This window comes from Hibiscus syriacus, unplaced genomic scaffold, assembly GCF_006381635.1.
Source record: "Hibiscus syriacus cultivar Baekdansim isolate YM2019G1 unplaced genomic scaffold, ASM638163v2 tig00111769_pilon, whole genome shotgun sequence".
NCBI lineage: Eukaryota > Viridiplantae > Streptophyta > Magnoliopsida > Malvales > Malvaceae > Hibiscus > Hibiscus syriacus.
The window spans coordinates 4,814,776-4,839,156 of NW_024063172.1; the positions used below are offsets into that span (position 1 = coordinate 4,814,776).

Consider the following 24,381-nt stretch of genomic DNA (forward strand, 5'->3'; position numbering starts at 1 on the left):
TCTTGTGGAATTTGCCAACTAACGGTGGTAGCATCACCATCACCTGAAAAAAAATCATAATATATTTGCAACGAAAACACCATCGATGATTAAGTACTCGACGCTATGATACTGTGTTAATATTGTACACGATTTATCGAAAGATGAAATTGAATAAAATGAGAAAGTAACAATAAGTTATTGAGAAAGAGAGAAAGAAAGAAAGTGAAACAACTAATGATGATTAGGTTTAGGTTATGAGAAATAATGAATTTGGTTTTTTATTAACTGATCAAAATGAATTCAATACAATAAACTTATTACATTGATGCTTTTATATCTCAATGATTAAGGCCTATAATTAACCCAACAACTATTAGCAATCCCTCATCAATTCTAGTTAGACCTTTAAGTAACTCACAACTCAACCTTTAACACAAGAACTCTAGATTCTATGGATTCTCAAAACATTTTTATCAAACCAATTGTACCATAAGCTTTTCAGATCGGATCAAATGAAATTCGGGTCACGATCTCTAGCAAATTCAATCACCAGCATCATTATTTTCCTGGGAAACCAACATTTTCATCCTTTTCAGCAGCCAATCAAAGTCATCTTCGCTTTTAACCAAGCTAAGCCGAACATATCTGCTTTCAGCACCGAACAAGCTACCATGACGTCCAGTTATATTCATTGAGTGGAGCACTGCGTTGCAATCTTTATCTTCTTCTCTTTCACACTTCAGCCATGCAAAAGCTGCACATCAAAAACAAGATAATCGTCAAGTTCACAACTTATTTTCGTTTTAGTCATGATTTGAAGAGCGTTAATGATTTACCTGGAGTTGGTTCTCTGACTATTCGTGCGAAAGAGCAGTTTTGAGGCTAAGTTCCTGTATTGAAAACCGCTTAGACGTTAACATGGTTTTGCGCAGCTTTATCCATCGGGTTCTCATTGTTCTGTACCCGAAGTTAAACATTTCCTTTCCTTGTTCTTCAATGGCAACTTTTAGCAGCTTCAGAACTCGAAGTTGAGTCTCTCGAGGAACTCCATAAGTGATTAGACTCATATATGTAAGTATCCTTTGATACACAGCCTCGTCTTTTACAATTGTCCATCTGAGGGAAACAAAAAGCACGTTTAAGTATGGAAACCAAACTTTATGGCTTTAGGGAAACAAAACGATGGAAAATATTGTTACCCAAATCTGCTTCCACCATGGCCAGTGAGCTTGGAGAGAGTGAATATCATGAGATCTTCATCTGCTGGAGTTGGCACTGGTGTATAATGTGGCCAATAGTAAGCAAGATCGTGGATTGTCTTCACAGATGGACCTTGAAGTACTGCCTTCTTTAATTTCCCATCCGGATTGTTAGGTGAAGTCACAAGCTCGATGAATTTCCCTTGCGAAACACTTTTGTTGCTGTACAGTGACGTGTCTCCTTCGAACTTGTAATCCTTGGAGTTGAAAAACTCAGTTTGCTCCCTGTAAACCTGTAGCATAAATCACCTGATTATGAAATTTTGATTAAAAGACATAAAATTTAGGCTTAATTATAAAATAAGCGCCCAACTATAGCAATTTTCATGAATAGGTGGTTACAATATTTTTTGAATGACCTCGGTGTCTAACGTTACGAACGTTACTATTTTAAGTACTCGGATAGTAACTGCCGTTAATTTTATCCGTTAAGTGACACGTATCACATTATGGTAATTTTAATTTTTTAAAATTAAAAATATTATTATATTTATAAAAAACAATAATTTATCTTAAATTACAAAAAAAAACCAAATTCATAAAAATCCTAACCCTAACCCACTGTCACCGCCCTTTCTGGCCACAGCAGCCGGCTTAGTCCCTGTCATCCTCCTAGTTATACGCTGCCGTAGTCGTCGTCGATTAGCCGTCAGAATGGTGTGGGATCGCAACTTTCATTCTAGGGTTCGAGGGGTACAAAACGTCGATTGGCCGTCAATAGGTCGCGATTTCATATTGATCACCGGGGGTAGGTGATGTCGGTAGAGCTTCGTCGATGACAAAGGATGGCGGTTGATATGGGTTTAGAGGTTGAAATGAATATTTTTAAAGTTTTGAGGCTATTTCAAAAATTTTGTGTGTTCTTTTTTTTAATATATAATTTTAATTTTAAATAAATTTTTTTAAATTATCAGAATGTGACAAATGTCACTTACCGGAGAAAATTAACGGTTAAAATAGTAACGTTTGTAACGTTAAACACCGAAATCATTCAAAAAATATTGTAGGTACATATTTGTGAAAAGGGCTATAGTTTGGAATCATTAAAAAAATACCGTAGGCCTAAAATTTATTAAAGAGTGTTTGGATCGTACGGGATAGTATGGGGTCGATGCGACGACTCTCGCCGGCGAAAATCGATTGTTAGCGTCGGAGAGGGAATGCACTGCTGCATGAAGAAGTTGAGTAGCACCACCACCAATTACGATGTATCTTCCATCAGTCACTGCATTTCCAACAACTGCATGAAGTGTACGGATTTGGGATTCGAGTTGTTTAGAGAGGAGAGAACCATCGTTGAATTCGTAGTTCATCCGATGCCATCCGGGAACCATAATGGTGCTACTAGCTGCATGCTTCAACCAGAAGGGCTCCAAGAACATAGGATCACCACTGCAACAAATGAGTTACCATTCACAAATACAACGTTAATCACATTAATCATCTGCAACTGAACCGAAACAGTGGTGTGCTCGGTCGATTACCTATCGGCGTCGGCGATACATCCCGGTAACAAGACGGAGCAGTGAGGGCCTGCATAGCATGTATTGCACTCACAAACAGGTTTTCCATCAAGGATAGATCCATCCAAGAAAGCTCTTCCGTGTCCTGAACTGGTGATGGATGCCACAAATTCAGCTTCTGCAGCAGCGGTTTCGGTCCCACTTTGCTCTCACCCGCTATGGGAGTAGATGCTAAGAAAAAGTAACAGATTAAGTACCATGCAACAACTTAACAGAATCGTAATGGTAGTCGTGTTATGTTTCTTTTCTCCTTCAAATCTGAGTGTAATGAGCAGGAAAACTTGCTTCTTTATACAGGATCAGGATTACTGCTACTTGTGATTAAGATCGCGTTTAAAATGAAAACCAAATCAACTAGGATTTATTAATAACAGTATAACTACGAGGCCATTGACGTTCAAACGCGGTTTAAATGTTCAGAGACTTTCCGGCAAGCGGCTGAATAATCATTTTTTAAAACATAATTAACATGCATGTTGTTGATATTGTAGAATTTATTGTTCTATATTTTCCCAATCAGAAAAACTCACAGGCGATATAAATAGAAAGAAGGGTAAATTACGTGTTTAGTATGTAAACTATCAGTTTTGGTCCATTTTAGTAACTATATGTTCAATTATTTTCAAAATCATGCCTAATATTTAATTTTTATTTCATTTTAGTACCCCGCTGTTAAAAACTTAATAGGTGATTTGCACGTGGCATCTTTTTTATGGGTAAATTGCATCATTTATCTCTCAACTATCTTCTCACTCATATTTTGGTCACTACAGTTTAATTTTTTTTTTAATTTAATTATTTAACTTTCAAATTACTCATAATTTAATCACTCTAACTTTCAAATTTATTTTTTATTTTTAATTATATATTAATAAAATAATCATTAAAATGTCCTATTGCAAAAATTATTAATAAAATAAATTAGAATGTTTAAAATAGGAGCAATTTGAAAGTTCAGTAGTTAAATTGAAAATTTTTACACTTTACTACTAAAATAGGAGTGAGAAGATAGTTGAGTGATGAATGATGTCATTTACTCATATAAAATGCATTGTCGTTAAGTTTTTAACGGTGATGTACTAAAATGAAATAAAAACTAAACATTAGGTATAATTTTAAAAAAAATTGAAAGTTTAAATACTAAAATGGATCAAAACTGATAGTTTATATACTAAACTCTGAATTTACCCTATAAAGAAAAGTGAAAATACTAAACAATGACTAAAAGAATCTAACTCGAACTGGTTTGTCGCGTATACAAAAGTCAAACATGTAAACACTCGGCAAAATTTGCTGATATAATATAATCATATTACCCTCTTTTACTTTTGTATAGTGTGAAAACTAAAAAGTAGTTATATCTGGTTTTTGGTAAGAATTTTTTATTTTTGGGAAAAGTACACAAATAGTCCCGGCTATATGATAATGCTTTGTTGAGTGATCTATTGACTATTAAAAGTTATGAAATGATCATCTGAATATAGGGTATTGCTTTGTTGAGTCCCTCAACTATTAAAAGTTATAAAATTATCATTTGACTATTCATATGTTTCAAACTTGTCTTTTTCTATATAAAAAATTAAAGGTCGACTGAGCTGAACGTTAACATGCTGATCCGGATATCATAACATCTGATCCCAAAATCTCAAATGAATATACAATTCAAACGATTATAAGATTATATTTTATCATATCTTAGTAAACTCCGAACATAATATAATATATTATTTTATGTCAATAAAATACTACAATATTTAAACTCCGAACATAATATAATTTATTTCAATATCATAAAAAATATTATAATTCTTAAATGTTAAATAATATTATTGGTCAAATGAAAATATTAATCCTCATCCTATTAAAACAGTAGTACATAATCATGCCATTAAACTAACCCATGTATTACAATATTATAACAATACTTACGTTACTTGTGCTATTTAATCATTATAATATACAAGTTGTCTATAAATCATTCCAGGAAATTGTCGATTGGCTTAAATTGATTATACACTTATTATTCTGACCCAAGATTAATTTAAAAGCATTTATAATTTCCTAAAATGATATATTAGGATACGAGTAAATTTCAACGATGAAATGATTATAGATTTATCATGTAAGAATAACAATCATATTTTTAACTAAGTAGAAAAATATTATATTTCTAAGATAAATGTTAAAATTCGAATCTACATAAGTAAGATGTCGTAAAATTTGTTTTTTTATTGGATCAAGAACACAAATGGTCCATTGACCATAGGATAATGCTTTATTGAGTCATTTGATTATTAAAAGTTAAAAAATAGTCCCCATTGCTTATTGAGTCCCTCGACTATTAAATGTTACAAAATGGTCACCCGATTATTCATTATGTTCCAAATTCATCCTTACTCGTCAATAAATTAACAACAACCTAAGTTGGACGTTAACATGTTGATTGAGATATGATAAAATCTGATCTCATAATCTCAAACGACTATCATATCTCAGTCAACATGTTAACGTCTAACTCAGACGTCCGTTAATTTTTAATGAAAAAGGACGAGTTTGGAACATAATGAATAGTCAAGTGTGTAACGCCCCCAAACCGGATACGATTCCGAGATGTCACATTGACTTTTCAAAGCAATATACTTGTACAAAATGATAGAAAATGTAAACTTATATGTGAGTTAATCGATCGATGGAATCGGCCAAGAGGGGGGTAAATTGGCAATAAAACATTTGGTGGAAGCTTTTGCAGAAAATTGAAAGTAATTGTACAACGATTAACAGTGGTTCGACTTTATCAACCAAAGTCTATGTCCACTACCTTAACTATCCACACAAAGGATTTTCCAACAAATTCACTAATTTGTTCTTTCTTTTGAGGCCAAAGAGATAACCTTACAACTCCCTCAAGAATATACCCCAATTCTTGAGAACACTCTTTTCTCAAAGAGAAAATTACAAATTTACAAACTTACAAGAAAAAACCTCACAAGGCAAATATGTTTGCACAATTCTAGAACAAAGAAAGAACACTAAAAAAATAAATGCAATTGAGCACAATAAGTGTTCTTGAAAGCAAAATGAATATTGAATGAAAAATAGGCTTTAAAATGCTCAAACTTGAGATTTGATGCTTTCTCTTTGATTCTCTCTTGATTCTAGTTGCTTGATGTTTATTGTTGTTGATCAATGGCTTCTAAGCTTGTTTAAATACACCTTCAAATGATTCTAAACGTTGGGGATGATTAGTGGAGTCAATAGAGCCGTTATTGTGTGGAAAAAATTAAGTTAAATGAATTTTAAGATTTTACAAATGATTTTCTAAGATATTTTCGAATTAATTAATCGGATATCAAATTATTACTCCAAGTCTTTCAAGATCAATTTTAATCCTTACTAAATGTGTAAAATTGTGATTTGTACTTAAACTATTTTTGAAACAATTTTCACAAAGTATTTTGAACCAAAATCAAGCCTTAAATCAATTTTTTAAAGGCAAGCACCGATGCATCAATCCATGTATCGATGCACCATTGAATAAATTGAATATCAAATGCATTTCATGCATCGATGCACTCTCTATGAATCGATGCACTTGGGTTTTATTAAAACATCAAATGCATTTCATGCATCGATGCACAAGCAATGCACCGATGCACTCAGGCTATTTTCAAATATCGAATGCATTTTACACTGATGCACCGATGCACAATTGGTGCACCGATGCACTAAGTATTCCAACGGTCAAAATATTTGAATTTTACACTGATGCACCGATGCACTATGGTCATGCATCGATGCACCGACACTCCTAACCAGTTTTATTAATTGTTTTCACACAATAACAGCTCTATTGACTCCACTAATCATCCCTAACGTTTAGAATCATTTTAAGGTGTATTTTAACAAGCTTAGAAGCCATTGATCAACAACAAGAAACATCAAGCAACTAGAATCAAGAGAGAATCAAAGAGAAAGAATCAAACCTCAAGTTTGAGCATTTTAAAGCCTATTTTTAATTCAATATTCATTTTGCTTTCAAGAACACTTATTGTGCTCAATTGTATTTATTCTTGAGTGTTCTTTGAAAACCAAGAAATCAATATATTTCCAAGGAATTGGCAAGTACCGGAGGTGCTTTTCCTATCTAATTTGCATCCTCCATAATCTGCATCAGAAAAGGCATGCAAGCTAAAGCTAGAGTCTCTAGGATACCAAAGTCCTAAACTAGGAGTGTCCTTAAGGTATCTAAAGATTCTCTTAACATCTAGTAAATGTGATTCCTTAGGGAATGATTGAAATCTAGCACATAAGCAAACACTAAACATAATGTCCGGTCTACTTGCAGTTAGATACAGTAAAGATCCAATCATTGACCTATATAATTTAACATCTACACATTTACCTCCTTCATCTAAGTCAAGCTTTGTTGAAGAACTCATTGGAGTGTCATGAGGCTTGCCATTTTCCAGTCCAAATTTCTTGAGCATATCTTTGACGTACTTAGCTTGATTGATGAAGATGCCATCTTTTCTTTGCTTGATTTGGAGTCCCAAGAAAAATGAGAGCTCCCCCATCATGCTCATTTCGAATTCGCTTTGCATTAGCTTAGAAAATTCTTGGCAAAGAACATCATTAGTAGAACCAAATATTATATCATCAACATAAATTTGAACTACTAATAAATCTTTACCTTTATGCTTTAAAAACAATGTAGTGTCAACCTTCCCTTTTTAAAAACCTTTTTCAATTAAAAAGTTTGACAATCTTTCATACCAAGCTCTAGGAGCTTGTTTTAAACCATAAAGTGCTTTTGTCAATTTAAGAACATGATCCGGAAATTTTGAATCTTCAAAACCTGGAGGTTGTTCCACATACACTTCTTCTTTTATAAAACCATTTAAAAATGCACTTTTAACATCCATTTGATATAATTTAAATTCATGAAAACATGCAAATGCTAATAACATTCTAATTTCTTCCATCCTAGCTACGGGAGCGTATGTTTCATCATAGTCTATGCCCTCTTCTTGAGTATACCCTTGAGCAACAAGTCTAGCCTTGTTTCTCACTATATTACCACTCTCATCAAGCTTATTCCTAAATACCCATCTAGTACATACAGTAGATTTATTACTAGGCCTTTCAACTAATGTACATACTTTACTTCTCTCAAATTGATTTAACTCTTCTTGCATAGCCATAATCCAATGTTCATCTTTTAATGCTTCTTTGATGTTCTTAGGCTCTATGAATGAAATAAATGCAACATAATTACAAATATTTCTAAGAGAAGATCGAGTAGTTACCCCTTTGGATGGATCACCTATAATTTCACCATAATTGACATAGTTGTACTCTCTTGGGTAAGAAACTTCCCTTTCTTCAATGGTTGGATTCTCTAAAGGATCATGAGTTTCCTCATCTTTTGTTTCCTCCTTTGATGATGATGATTCTCCAACTTCATGTCTAACGTCATTTGCTTGTACAATACATGCATCATCATTAACACAAGAATCCTTCCTCGGAAGGGGATTATCATTGAAAACAACATGTATAGACTCTTCTACAACTAAAGTTGTTTTATTAAATACACGATAAGATTTAGAATTTAAGAAATAACCCAGAAAAATTCCTTCACCACTTTTAGGATCAAATTTGCCTAGATTTTCTTTACCGTTGTTTAGAACAAAACATTTACATCCAAAAGGATGAAAATAACTAATGTTAGGCTTTTTTTTTAAAAAATTTCATATGGAGTTTTCTATAAAAATGGCTTAATCATTACTCGATTAATAATATAACAAGCGGTATTTGTGGCTTCTGCCCAAAAATATTTTGGCAAATTGTTTTCACAAAGCATGGTTTTAGCCATTTCTTCTAAAGTTCGATTTTTCCTCTCAACAACTCCATTTTGTTGAGGGGTTCTAGGTGCTGAAAAGTTATGGCTAATACCATTAGAATTACAAAACTCATTAAATTCAAGATTTTCAAATTCAGTGCCATGATCACTTCTAATACTAGTGATAGAGTAACCTTTTCGTTTTGGATTACTTTTGAAAATGTAATGAAATTTTCTAATGCTTCATCTTTAGTACTTAAGAATAGAACCCAAGTATATCTAGAATAGTCATCTACCAAGACAAATGCATATTGTTTTCCACCCAAGCTAGTATTCCTAGTTGGCCCAAAAAGATCTATATGGATCAATTGTAATACTCTACTAGTTGATACATCATTAATGGATTTAAAAGAAACTCGCTTTTGTTTTCCTTTAGCACAAACATCACAGATTTTATCATTATCAAATTTTAGTTTAGGCAACCCTTGAACTAAATCACCTTGAATTAGCCGTTGCAAAACACTCATACTAGCATGTCCTAGTCTCCTATGCCATAACCAACTATCATGCTCATCCTTAGCAACTAGGCATAAATTAGTCACATTAATAAAATCTAAATGCACCATGTAAATGTTTCCTATTCTATGACCAACAAGCATAATCCGATTAGATGCAATGTCAATGACTTTACAACCATTAATTTCAAACATGACATTGAATCCCTTATCGCATAATTGACTAATACTCAATAGATTATGCTTTAATCCATTCACATATAACACATTTTTAATTTGTATGGAAGAGATTACCTATAGTACCAATACCTTCAATGTGACTTTTTGAATTATCACCAAAAGTTATTTCTCCTCCATTTTTGACATTAAGCTCTATGAACCGGCTTTTGTCTCCGGTCATGTGTCTCGAGCATCCACTATCAAGGTACCATGAATTTGGATTTGTTTCCCATGCCTTGTAGCAATGCTCATTTTCCTACAAACATAGATTAATTTCTAATTTTTGGTACCCAAATTCTTTTGGGTCCATATTCATTAGTTTCTAAAATCCTTGTCCCCTTAGGTATCCATTTATGAAGGAATTTTTTATCTTTAGTAGTAATGAGTTCTTTAGGAACCCATATACTTCTAATGATTTTACCATTTGAAGTTCTTTGAGGACTTCTATGATTGTAGTTTCTAAAACTTTTCTTAACAAAGTTGGATTTTGAATTCTCACCCTTTTCAAAACTTTTTGTACCAACCTTATTAAAAGAAGTTTTAAGATCATCAATTTTCTTTTGATGATCATCATGAACTTTTGAAAGTAAATTATGAAAATCAGTATTTTTCTTTTTAAAATCATTAATTTTGATTTGCAATTCTTTGATCTTACTTTCAATCTCATTGTTGGTCTTGGATAAAAAACTATTTTCGTTTTTCAATTTTAAAATATCATTTTTGTATTTTGAAAATAGAGTCTTATAATCCGAAGCCAAATCATTATAATCCTCTAATAACTCAACATAAGATAATTCATCCGAATTGAATGAGTTAGAGGTTACCTTAGAATCTTCCCCGATAGCCATCAAGCACAAGTTTGCAACTTCTTGTTCCTCTTCGTCAGAACCTTCTTCATCGCTCCATGTAACTACGTGAGCCTTGTGCTTCTTTTTGGATTGACCATTTTTCTTCAATTGTGGTCAATCATATTTGACATGCCCCGGCTTTTTGCATTCATAGCAAATGATCGGGTTTTTCTCATTCGATTCAGTTTTGAAGCCTTTATTGCGTTTTAATTTTCTTCCTCGGTTGGGCATCATCAACTTTCTGAATCGTTTGGCAAATAATTCCATTTCCTCGTCATCATCATCGTTATTCGAATCACTCTCATCTTTTGTGGATTTGATAGCAACTCCAATGTTTTTCTTCTTCTTCTTCTCTTTTGGTGTCTCGTCAATCTTATCGAGGTCCACTTCATCTTCAAGCATCATTTCATGAGTGAGAAGGGAACCGATTAGCTCTTCAAGAGTTAAGGACGTTAGATCCTTAGACTCGATGATGTCCGTCTTCTTTGATTGCCACGATTTTGGAAAAGAGTAGACTAACTTCCTCACAAGCTTTTCATTTGAAATGATCTCACCATATGATTTGAGACCATTGACAATCGTTGAAAATCTATCCGTCATAGCTTTGATATCTTCATTTGATTTCATCCTGAAATTTTCATAGCTATGCGTTAGAATGATAATTTTAGATTTCTTTACCTCATCGGTACCTTCATGAGTGACTTGAAGCTTGTCCCATATTTCTTTGGCGGTTGTACAAGATGAAACTCTTCCGTATTCATCTGGTCCAAGAGCACAAAATATGATATGGATGGCTTTGGAGTTGAGCTGGAACATTCTTGTTTCTCCTTCACTCCACAACCTTGGATGAGTGAGAGGCTTGATGTATCCTTCTTCTACGACATTTCATGCTCCCATGTCACTTGTTTGAATGAAGTACATCATCCTATTTTTCCAATAGACATAGTTAGCTCCATTGAAGAAAGGAGACTTGTTGACGGGCATCAAATCAAGATTGGAGTCGTAATTTGAAGCGGAGGCCATTGATGCCTTGATAATCGATGTAAATCTTCTCGAATCGACTCAAGAGGCGATTAAACCTTCAAATGAGTGAGGCTCTGATACCAATTATTGAGTTAATCGATCGATGGAATCGACCAAGAGGGGGTAAATTGGTAATAAAAATTTTGGTAGAAGCTTTTGCAGAAATTTGAAAGTAATTGCAAGAGATTTACAGTGGTTCGACTTTATCAACCAAAGTCTACGTCCACTACCTTAGCTATCCACACTAAGGATTTTCCAACAAATTCACTAATTTGTTTTTTCTTTTGAGGCCAAAGAGATAACCTTACAACTCCCTCAATAATATACTCCAATTCTTGAGAACACTCTTTTCTCAAAGAGAAGATTACAAATTTGCAAACTTACAAGAAAAAACCTCACAAGACAAATATGTTTGCACAATTCTAGAACAAAGAAAGAACACTCAAGAATAAAAACAATTGAGCACAATAAGTGTCCTTGAAAGCAAAATGAATATTGAATGAAAAATAGGCTTTAAAATTCTTAAACTTGAGGTTTGATGTTTTCTCTTTGATTCTCTATTGATTGTAGTTGCTCGATGTTTATTGTTATTGATCAATGGCTTCTAAGCTTGTTTAAATACACCTTCAAATGATTCTAAACGTTGGGGATGATTAATGGAGTCAATAGAGCCGTTATTGTGTGAAAACAATTAATAAAACTGGTTAGGAGCGTCGGTTCATCGATGCATGACCATAGTGCATCGGTGCATCAGTGTAAAATTCAAATATTTTGACCGTTGGAACACTTAGTGCATCGGTGCACCAAGTGTGTATCGATGCATAAAATGCATTCGATGTTTGAAAATAGCCGTAGTGCATCGGTGCATTGCTTGTGCATCGATGCATGAAATGCATTCGATGTTCAATTTATTCCATGGTGCATCGATGCATGGATTGATGCATTGGTGCATGCCTTTGAAAAATTGATTTAAGGCTTGATTTTAGTTCAAAATACTTTGTGAAAATTGTTTCAAAAATAGTTTAAGTACAAATCACAATTTTACACATTTAGTAAGGATTAAAATTGATCTTGAAAGACTTGGAGTAATAATTTGATATCTGATTAATTAATTCGAATATACCTTAGAAAATCATTTGTAAAATATTAAAATTCATTTAACTTAATTTGTTATATTGAAATATCAAAATATTTTCAACATTATATTAAGAAATCCAATAATTTACATAAGTTTAAATATAGAAGCTCACAAAATAATCAGAGCATATACAACTTAAACTTTTGATTACATGACAACATTGATTTCCATAACAAAATAACCTACTATTTAAGTTGCTTCTGATATGATATCTGAAGGAGTGATACTATCCCAGCTGCCTAACCTTGCTCAGTTGATTTCTTCAATCCTACGTGTGAAACACTCACACGCTATGTCATCGACTTAGTGAGGCACAATATATATAAAGATAATATAATGAAATGTAATAACATGAATTCATATATTCATTCAATGCAACTACTTAATCATGCATTTCACACATAGTAACTTATCACAGTATTTAACGTTATTTCATATTATATCTTTCATTAGCAATGATACAATACCGAGAACTTAAGGTATTTGAGTACATTGAGGTTGTATACAAATGATGTCACCACAGCTCGTATCAAATGCACTGAAGTGCCACGTAGTAATGCACCGAAGTGCTGTGTAGTAATGCACCGAATTGTTGCGTAGGAATGCACCGAAGTGCCATATAAAATGTTTCGAATGACCCCATAGAAATCTCCTTAAGAATCATATATATATTCCAAAGAACCAAATATATGTCTCAAAGACTCACATATATGTTCCAAATGATTATATATATATCCCGAAGGACTACGTTGAACCCTCGACTCTTGGCATGCCAAATATACTTATAGCTCTCATCTACATAACATGGACTTTTCACAATTCACATAGTTTATATCTCATAGACATATAAGTTTGTAGCTTTTATCACATAGTTCATGTAAACTTCTCATATATATTCACTTAGATCATTGTCTTATAATGCATATCATATGAGTTCTTGTCATATATCATATCATGTAATGCAATCATGACATATTTACACCCTACCATTCATGATTATACTTCTACTTATGCAATCATATATTATATATGTTGGAACTAGACTTATCACAAGTCTAATTTCAATATCATACTATAAATATTCTATAAGTATGCACTAACCTTAGCCTCATTGTTCCAAGCAACACCTATATCTCTTTGTCTTTTCCTCGATCGATCTTATTTGTCAACTATCCCAGAACTTGTTTATACTCGGTATCTACATAATCATACATTTAATATGCATATCAGAATCGTAAGTATCATAATTTGATCCTTAAAAACTTAATTTCAAAGAAAGGCTTAATTCGATTTTCTACCTTGAATAGTATCGGTACCCTATGCATGGTACCGATACTTCCCTAAATGTGGTATCGATACCAAATATGGGTATCGATACACATTTTCTATTATGTAATCCTTATTTCAAAAAAAAGTTATCGATACTGTTCTAATGATATCGGTACCCTGAGTATCAATACTCCCCTTAGGTATCGATACCCCATTAAGATGTTTGTCTAAAATGGACTTAGGGTATCGATATTGGTCATGCAGTATCGATACCTACACAATATTATAACTTATAATAGCTTTGTAGTATCGGTACTTGTTTATCAAGTACCGATACTACCAACCCAGAACCTACTCCCAACCTCCGAAAATTATCAACACATCACATAATTTCCACTTTTAAAGTTCTTTTTATACCATCAAACCCAACTTCAAGCACTTTAACTATCTTTTATCATTCTAACACCTTATTAACTTCAATATCTTAATCAAATTCTTGAAACCAAGAACTTTACAAATTTGTCAACATAATCCAAACTTATTTCTAACACTTATTACTTATTATTCTCACTATTGACAAGCAATTCTAGTCTCAAAGTCTAATTACTATATCTCTCCAAAGATTTCATTTAAAGACCCCTTATCTTTAATCATTCCTAACTCCCTCATCTAATAGTTTTAAGACAACTTAAGCTTTCCTTAAGCTTAAGTATCCTCTAAGGATCATACGCCAAACTTAAATTCAACGAAGAATAAACTTACAAGAAAACTCACCTTAGCTTATGGAGTTCAAGGCTTGAGAAGGAAGAAAGATGAAGAGATGTCTGGAACCTTTGTTTTTCACTAAATTAGGAACTCCACGTGGTTATAAAATAACCACAACCAATTTTTAATTATTTCCTTACTCAAATGACCAATATGCCATTTTTATTCCTCCTCATTTGCTAAATCATCCTACATAAAATATTTCAATTAAGTCTCTGAACTTTTTAATTTATCTAATTTAGTCATTGGATTCTAAAATACCACAATTTGGTCACTAACCCGATGTTTGGGATGTTACAAATCTCCCCCTTAAGAAATATTCGTCCTCAAATTTTCATTGCATGAAGAGATGGGTGTATTGGTTACACATATCTTCTTCACGTTCCCATGTTGCTTCCTCTCTTTTGTGATTTATCCATAATACTTTGACTAATGGAACTATTTTATTCCTTAACTGCTTGACTTCATAAGCCAATATTTGCAATGGTTCCTCCTTATTGGTCAAATCGGGTTGAACTTTTATCTGCTCCGGTGCAACGATATGGGAGGGGTCGAACCTATATTTCCACAGCATTGACACATGGAAAACGTTATGAATTTTATCAATTTTTGGTGGCAAAGCTAATTGATATGCCACTGGTCCTATCCTCTTAACAATTTCATATGGCCCAATGAATTTATGACTCCATTTTCCTTTACGACCAAACCTTAATATTTTTTCCAGGGAGATACCTTCAGGAAAACTTTATCTCCAACTTCGAATTCATTTTTTTCCTTTTAAGATCAGAATATGACTTTTTCTGGTCGAATGCCACTTTGAAATTATGTTGAATTTATCGAAGCTTTTCTTCCATATCTTGAATCAAATCCGGACCAAGAACACTTCGATCTTTAAGTTCATACCAATTTAATCGTGTACGACATTTCCTCCTATATAACGTCTCATAGGGTGCCGTCTTTAAGTTCCCAATGCTCCATGTAAAGACTTTCAAAATCTAGAGGTGAATCAAGGGTCTCGGTCAGAAACGAGGGTCCCAATTCCTATCATATTAGGGTTGGACCAACACTGGAGCTTCTGTCAAAATTCTCTTTAATGCTTCAAAACTTCCTTGATATTTGTGAGTCTAAAAAATGGTACATTCTTTCTCATCTATTTTGTTAAAGGTAGATATTGTTAAAGGTAGAACTATCATAGAAAAATTATTAACAAAACTTCGATAATAACCTGCAAGCCCAAGGAAACTCCAAACTTCAGACACATTCTTTGGAACCTCCCATTCTAAAATAGCTTTTATCTTTTGAGGATCAACTTGAATCTCATTTGCAGAGATTACATACCCCAGAAAAGTCACTTCATTTAGCCAAAACTTTTAGACAATTTGGAATAAAGCTTCTTATCTCTTAGAGTTTGCAAAACTATCCTCTGATGTGCATTATGCTCTTCATTGGACTTCGAGTACACCAATATGTCATCAATAAAAACAACTACAAACTGGTCTAGATAAGGTTGGAATATCATATTCATGAGATCCATAAAAGCAACAGGTGTGTTTGTTACCCCAAATGGCATCACGATGAACTCATAGTGACCATATCTCATTCTAAAAGGTGTCTTCGGAATGTCTTTCTCCTGAACTTTCAATTGATGATAACCAGAATGTAAGTTGATTTTCGAGAATACCGAAGCTCCTTTTTAACTAATCAAACAAGTCATAAATTCTTGGGAGGGGATACTTGTTCTTAATGGTCATCTTGTTGAGCTGTCGATAATCAATGCAGAGACGCATTGAACCATCATTCTTCTTAACAAATAACACCGGAGCTCCCTAAGGTGACACACTAGGTCTTATAAATCCCTTATCTAACAATTCTTACAACTAATTCTTCAACCCTTGCAATTCTTTCGGAGCCATACGATAAGGTGCCATTGCAATATAAGTTGTTCCCGGCATCACTTAAATTTGAAATTCCATCTCTCTATCTAGTGGTAGTCCTGGAAACTCTACAGGAAAAACATCAGGAAACTCTTTGACTATTTGAATTTCTTCTAAACCTTTCTCTTTATCTCTGTTATCGATCACATTTGCAAGAAACCCTGACATCCTTGTAGCAACAATTTCCTTGTTGACATCACTGATATTACATTTACTAAAGGATTCAATCTTTCACTGATCACATTCACTTCTATTCCTTCTAAACTGATTAATGATACCCTCTTCAGTGTACAATCAATATTTACATGGTAATAGTAAGCCAATCCATCCCTAAAATTACTTCAAACTCATCAAATGATAGTTCCATTTTATTAGCAAGGAATTTAATTCCCTGAATCCTTATGAGACACCCCTTACAAACTTTATTCACCTGAGAACTATACCTAAAAGGATTCGTTACTATCACCTCACTACTCGTAGCTTCTAATGGAATTCTCAACTCCTTCATTAATTTACTACTAATATATGAATAAGTGGAACCCGAGTCAATCAATACTAACACCAATTTATCAAACAACTGAAAAGAACCTGCTATAATCTATGGATCATCACGGTCTTCATTTGTCTTTATATTATACACTAGCATAGTGGAACACACTTTAGGTTGCGTAGAGGATTCGGTCTGGTTCCTTCCTCTACCTCTTCCTTTTCTCGTTGCGATATAGAAGTGACTCTCTCAGATGGTGCAAATTCACCAGCCATCAATGGATAATCCGAATAAAATGTCCGGCGTCCCCACATCGGAAACAGGCTCCGGAGGCCATCTGACACATTCCAAAATGATTCTTCCCACAATGCTGATAGTGTCTTGATTGGCCCTGATTTTATTTCCCAGCACCAGATCCCACTAATTGTGTCTGTCCAGCTCTCATCTGACTTGATCCTCTAGAAGAAGATGTAACTGATTCAAATCTAGATTGAGATCGAAATCTCTAATCTCTACATCTGTTTTATGGTGCTGAACTTGAAGAAGCCCCAATTCTCTTAGAGGTTTGAACTCTTTGTTCCCTAAACCTCTTATTCTGAGCTCTGTCAAGAGCTTTGGCATGATTAACCACCTCTTAAAATGAGAACAGATTCAATATTATCAATATCTGCTTTAATCTAGGACGCAAGCCCTCCACGAACCATTAACAAGCATCTTTTTCTGTAGGAATAAGGTCAGCAGCAAATCAACTCAACTTATTGAACTCACACTTATATTCATATATTGTGTGATTCAGCTACTACAAACTCATAAACTCCTGCTTCATTTGACTGATAAATTGATCTCTAATATACTTATGCTTCAATTCTTGCAAGAATAGATACTAAGTCACTTGATCACTTGTCAACCTCATGGTGACATTCGTCCACCATATCCTAGTTTATCCCCTTAACAAAGAAATCGCTCCATCCAAATTCTCCATTTCTGAGCAGTGGAGACTATCCAACATGATCTTCAAATCATTAACTAGAGGTTTGCCGCAACCGGACTTTCCTCGGCTTCTCCCTTAAATTCGAGAGCTCCCAGTCCTTTTAATTCCTTTGCCACATTTATTCTTTAAGTTGATGGAGCAGGAGGTTGGAGACGTGTCAGAATAATGTCTAACGTTATAGAGAGCATATCTTGATCTTGCACACACTCCCTGAGGTGCTTGTTCTTCACCTTGTCTGGCCAGGGCAGGTGAATTACTACTCTCAGCTGGAGTATTATCTCTCGCTTCACTTCGGGAGCTATCTTATCCGAACAACTAATAAAACATCACCATATAATTCTACTAGCAAGACAACATACTCATTACTCTATCAGATCAAAAGTTATCACTATTTGTTGGTATATATACATTTAAAGACACTATAGACTCTGGTTTATGCCTAGAATCGGCTAAACCTGGCTCTGATAGCATTAAATGTAACACCCCAACCCGTATCCGACCCAGATACGAGTCCGAGATGTCACATTGACTTTTTAAAGGAATATACGTGTACAAAATGGTAGAAAATTTAAACTTATATTAAGAAATCCAATAATTTACATAAGTTTAAATACAAAAGCTCACAAAATAATCAGAGCATATACAACTTAAACTTTTGATTACATTCCAACATTGATTTCCATAACAAAATAACCTACTGTTTAAGTTGCTTCTGATCAGATATCTGAATGAGTGATGTATCCCAGCTGCCTAATCTTGTTCAGTTGATTTCCTCGATCCTACGTGTGAAACACTCACACGCTAAGTCATCGACTTAGTGAGGCACAATATATATAATGATACTATAATGAAATGTAATAACATGAAATCATATATTCATTCAATGCAATTACTTAATCATGTATTTCACACATAGTAACTTATCATAATATTTAACGTTATTTCATATTATATCTTTCATTCGCTCATGATACAATACCGAGAAATTAAGGTATGTGAGTGCATTGAGGTTGTGCATAAATGCTGTCACCACAACTCGTATCAAATGCACCAAAGTACCACGTAGAAATGTACCAAAGTGCCACGTAGGAATGCACCGAAGTGCCATATAAAATGTCCCGAAGGACCCCATAGAAATCTCCTTAAGAATCATATATATATATTCTAAATGACCAAATATGTGTCTCAAAGACTTGCATATATATTCCAAATGATTATATATATATATATATATATCCCGAAAGACCACGTAGAACCCTCGACTCCTTGCATGTCAATTATACGTATAACTCTCATCTACCTAACATGGGCTTTTCACATTTCACATAGTTTATATCTTATAGACATATAAGTTCGTAGCTTTTATCACATATTTCATGTAAATTTCTCATACATATTCACTTAGATCATTGTCTTATAATGCATATCATTAAAGTTCATGTCATATATCATATCATGTAATGCAATCATGACATGTTTACACCCTACCATTCATGATTATGCTTCTACTTATGCAATCATGTACTATATATTTTGGAACTAGACTTATCACAAGTCTAATTTCAATATCATACTATAAATATTCTATAAGTATGCACTCACCTTAGCCTCATTGTTCCAAGCAACACCTATATCTCTTTGTCTTTTCCTCGATCGATCTTATTTGTCAACTGTCCCAGAACTTGTTTATACTCGGTATCTACATAATCATACATTTAATATGCATATTAGAATCCTAAGTATCATAATTCGATCCTTAATAACTTAAGTTAAAATAAAGGCTTAATTCGATTTTGTACCTTGAATAGTATCGGTACCCTATACATAGTATCGATACTTCCCTAACAGTGGAATCAATACCAAACCTAGCTATCGATGCCCATTTTCTATTATGTGATCCTTATTTTAAAAATAATGGTACCGATATTGTCCTAATGATATCGGTACCCTGAGTATCGATACTCCCCCTTAGGTATCGATATCACATGAAGATGTTTGTCTAAAATGGCCTTAGGGTATCAATATTGTTCATATAATATCGATACCTACGCAATATTATAAATATAATAGCTTTGTAGTATTGGTACTTGTTCATCAAGTACCGATACTACCAACCTAGAACCTACTCCCAACCTCTGAAAATTATCAACACATCACTTAATTTCCACTTTTAAAGTTCCTTTTATACCATCAAACCCAAATTCAAGCACTTTAACTATCTTTTATCATTCTAACACCTTATTAACTTCAATATCTCAATCAAATTCTTGAAACCAAGAATCTTTTATCATTCTAACACCTTATTAACTTCTTATAGTTTTAAGACAACTTAAGCTTTCCTTAAGCTTAAGTATCCTCTAAGGATCATAGACTAAACTTAAATTCATCGAATAATCAACTTACAAGAAAACTCACCTTAACTTATGGAGTTCACGGCTGGAGAAGGAAGGAAGATGAAGAAATGTATGGAACCTTTGTTTTTCACTAAATTAGGAACTCCACATGGTTATAAAATAACCACAACCAATTTTTAATTATTTCTCTGCTCAAATGACCAATATGCCCTTTTATTCCTCCTCCTTTGCTAAACCATCCTACATAAAATATTTCAATTAAGTTCTTGAACTTTTTAATTTATCTAATTTAGTCACTAAATTCTAAAATCTCATAATTTGGTCACTAACTCGATGTTTAGGATGTTACAAATATCCCCCTTAAGAAAAAAACGTCCTTGAATTTTCATTACATGAAGAGATCAGGTATTGTTACGCATATCTTCTTCACGTTCCCATGTTGCTTCATCTATTTTGTGATTTCTCCATAAGACTTTGACTAATGGAACTGTTTTATTCCATAAATTCTTAACTTCATAAGCAATATTCGCAATGGTTCCTCCTCATAGGTCAAATCGGGTTGAACTTCTATTTGCTCCGGTGCAACGATATGGGAGGGGTCAGACCTATATTTCCGCAGTATGGACACATGGAAAACGTTATGAATTTTATCCATTTCTGGTGGTAAATCTAACTGATATACCACTGGTCATATCCTCTTAACAATTTCATATGGCCCAATGAATCTAGAACTCAATTTTCCTTTCCGACCAAACCTTAATATTTTCTTCCAGGGAGATACCTTCAGGAAAACTTTATCTCCAACTACAAATTCAATTTCTTTCTTTTTAAGATCAGAATATGAGTTTTTCTAGTCGAATGCCACTTTGAGATTATATTGAATTTATCGAAGCTTTTCTTCCACACCTTGAATCAGATCCGGACCAAGAACACTTCTATCTTTAAGTTCATACCAGTTTAATGGTGAACGACATTTTCTCCAATATAACGCCTAATAGGGTGCCATCTTCATGCTGGACTGATAACTATTGTTGTAAGCGAATTATGCCAATGGTAGATACTTCTCCCATGGCCCTTTGAACTCCATTATACATGCTCTCAACATATCTTCCAATATTTGAATAGTTCGCTCTAATTGTCTGTCCGTCTGAGGATGAAAAGTTGTACTAAAATTCAGTCGAGTTCCCAATGCTCCATGTAAAGACTTTTAAAATCTAGAGGTGAATCGAGGGTCTCGGTCAGAAACTATTGAAACAAACACTCCATGTAATCTAATAATTTCTCTAATGTGTAACTCATCATACTTTTCCATAGAAAACTCAATTCTAACAGAAAGGAAATGTGATGACTTGGTCAATCGATCAAATATTACCCAGATTGAATCTCTTTTATTCGGATTCTAAGGTAACCTTGAAACAAAGTCCATCGTCAAATTTTCCCACTTCCATTGATAAATGGAAAGTGGTTACAATAATCCTGAAGGAACTTGATGTTCGGCTTTGACTTGTTGACATGTCAAACATTTAGATACAAATTTAGTGACATTTCTTTTTATTCCGGGCCACCAATATCGATTCTTCAAATACATAAACATCTTGCTTCCACCTGGGTGCATCATCAATGGACTGTAGTGAGCCTCTGTTAATAAATCATTCTTCAATTCCTCATCATCTGGAATCACCATTCTTTCTCATTAGTTCAAATTCCCATAAGACTTAATCTCGAACTCTTTATTCTCTTCATTCTTTACTTATTCCAATATTTTTAAACACATATCATCTTTATTTTGTAATTCCCTAATTTAATCCAACCATGTTGGTTTAAGCTTTAATTCTGCACATAGACCACTATCTCTGTTTAAAGATAATCTGGCATTTAAAGCTCGTAAAGCTACAAATTGTTTTTCTACTTAAAGCATCTGCTAAAACTTTAGCTTTTCCAGGATTCAATTCAATTACTACATAATAATCCTTTAAGAACTCAACTTATCTTCTCTGCCTCAAATTTAGCTCTTTTTGGATCATCGGATACTTCAAGCTCTTGTGACCAGTATACAAATAACAACATTCTCCATATAGGTAGTGGTGCCAAATCTTGAGAGTGAACACTACTGCAACCAATTCCAAATCACGAGTTGGATAATTCTTTCATGCGGTTTCAATTGTTTGGATGCATATGCTACCACTTTACCTTCTTGCATCAATACACATCCCAATCCATTATGGGAAGCATCACTGTAAACCCCAAATTCTTGCTAGATTTGGGTTAGACCAACACTGATGCTTCTGTCAAAATTATCTTTAATGCTTCAAAACTTCCTTGATATTTATGAGTCCAAAGAAATGGTACATTCTTTCTCATCAATTTTGTTAAAGGTAGAACTATCATCGAAAATTTCTTAATAAATCTTCGATAATAAACTGCAAGCCTAACGAAACTCTGAACTTCAGACACATTCTTTGGAATCTCCCATTCCAAAATAGCTTTTATCTTTTGAGGATCCACCCGAATCCCATCTGCAGAGATTACATGCCTTAGAAAAGTCAGTTCATTTAGCCAAAACTAGCATTTAGACAATTTGGAATAAAGTTTTTTGTCTCTTAGAGTTTGTAAAACTATCATCAGATGCGCATTATGCTCTTCATTGGACTTCGAGTACACCAATATATCATCAATAAAAACAACTAAAAATTGGTCTAGATAAGGTTGGAATATCCAATTCATGAGATCTATAAAAGCAGCAGGTGTGTTTTTACCCCAAATGACATCACGATAACTCATAGAGACTATATCTCGTTCTAAAAGCTATCTTCGGAATGTCTTTCTCCTGAACTTTCAATTGATGATAACCAGAGCGTAAGTCGATCTTTGAGAATACCAAAGCTCCTTTTAACTGATCAAACAAGTCATTAATTCTTGGGAGGGGATACTTGTTCTTAATGGTCACCTTGTTGAGCTGTCGATAATCAATGCAGAGACGCATTAAACCATCATTCTTCTTTAACAAACAACACTGGAGCTCCCCAAAGTGACAAACTAGGTCTTATAAATCCGTTATCTAACAATTCTTGCAACTGATTCTTCAACTCTTGCAATTCTTTCGGAGCCATACGATAAGGTACCATTGCAATAGGAGCTGCTCCCGGCATCACTTCAATTTGAATTTATACCTCTCTATCTGGTGGTAGTCCTGGAAACTCTGCAGGAAAAACATCAGGAAACTCTTTGACTATTAGAATTTCTTCTAAACCATTCTCTTTAGCTCTGTTATCAATCACATTTGCAAGAAAAACCTAACATCCTTGTAGCAACAATTTCCTTGCTGACATCGGCGATATTACATTTGCTAAAGGATTCAATATTTCACTGATAATGTTCACTTCTATACATTCTGAACTGATTAACGATACCCTCTTCAGTCTACTATCAACATTTTCATGATAATGGTACAACCAGTCCATCCCCAAAATTACTTCAAACTCATCAAAGGGTAGTTCCATCAGATTAGCAGGGAATTTAATTCCCTGAATCCATATGGGGCACCCCTTACAAACTTTATTCACCCGAGCACTATGCCCTAAACGATTCGTTACTATCACCTCACTACTCGTAGCTTCTAATTGAATTCTCAACTCCTTCACTAATTTACTACTAATAAATGAATAAGTGGAACATGGGTCAATCAATACTAACACCAATTTATCAAACAACTGAAAAGTACCTGCTATAATCCATGGATCATCACAGTCTTCATTTGTCTTTATATTATAAACTCGCGCAGTGGAACACACTTTAGGTTGTGTAGAGGATTCGATATGGTTTCTCCCTCTACCTCTTCCTTATCCTCGTTGCAATACAAAATCGACTCTCTTGGATGGTACAAATTTGCCAGCCATCAATGGATAATCCCGGATGAAATGTCCCGCGTCCCCACATCAGAAATAGGCTCTGAAGGCCATCCGACACATTCAAAAATGATTCTTCCCACAATGCTGAAACTGTCTTGATTGGCCCTGATTTGATCTCTCAACACCAAATCCAACTGATTGTGTCTGTCTAGCTCTCATATGACTTGATCCTCTAGTAGATGATGCAACTGATTGAGATCTAGATTGAGGTCAGAATCCCGAATCTCTACATCTTTTTTATGGTGCTAAGCTTGAAGAAGCACCAGTTCTCTTAGAGGTCTGAACTCTTTGTTCCCCAAACCTCTCATTCTGATCTTTCTCAAGAGA

At 34.0% G+C, this 24,381-nt stretch overlaps 1 pseudogene; it reads right to left on the reverse strand.

Annotated features, from left to right (window-relative positions):
* Positions 1-494: 494 nt before the first annotated feature.
* On the reverse strand, positions 495-23,881 carry LOC120169458 (annotated as a pseudogene).
* Between the last annotated feature and the right edge of the window lie 500 nt (positions 23,882-24,381).